The sequence below is a fragment of the Myotis davidii genome, unplaced genomic scaffold (assembly GCF_000327345.1).
Source record: "Myotis davidii unplaced genomic scaffold, ASM32734v1 scaffold135, whole genome shotgun sequence".
Classification (NCBI taxonomy): domain Eukaryota; kingdom Metazoa; phylum Chordata; class Mammalia; order Chiroptera; family Vespertilionidae; genus Myotis; species Myotis davidii.
In genome coordinates, this window is record NW_006289813.1 from 8,852,819 (window position 1) to 8,853,317 (window position 499).

The following is a 499-nucleotide window of genomic DNA, read 5'->3' on the forward strand; positions in this document are numbered from 1 at the left end:
GCTGCTCCCACCCGGCCGCCCATTAACGCTTTCCCCCGCGGGCGCCGCGCACTTGCCAACTTTCCCCTCCGCCAGGCCTGCGCTCTGGGTACTTGGGGCGTAGGAGCTGGGATGAGGGCGCCCAGGGGGGTGGGGTGGCAGGGACACCGGGCTCAGAGAGGACGCCAAGCTTAACAGCACAGCAGGAAGGGTGCCGCCTCGATTTGGCCAAAGGCTCTGCCCGCTGTATGGCTCCAGGGGGCCTTGGGCTCCTCAGGGACCCTTAGGGGGCCGGTCCTGGTGCCCAGGGTTGTCAGGCCTGGGGGTGCCTGACAGGGGAGCCACGCCCCCAGACAGCCCTGCTCCTGCTCCTTCTGGGCCCCGGTTCCCCAGAATCCCCCCTTGACTGTAGCATCCGGCCCTGGAGGTCAGGTTGAGGCTCAGGTGGTCTGCTTCTCCTCGGAATAGGCGAATAGGCTGGGCTTCTTGGTTCTCAGGCCCTTCCCTTTCTTCCCTGCCC

General features: G+C 67.1%; 1 protein-coding gene across 1 annotated transcript in view; it reads right to left on the reverse strand.

Annotated features, from left to right (window-relative positions):
- Window positions 1-499, reverse strand: part of IRX4 (iroquois homeobox 4) — a 10,041-nt gene that overhangs the window by 8,758 nt on the left and 784 nt on the right.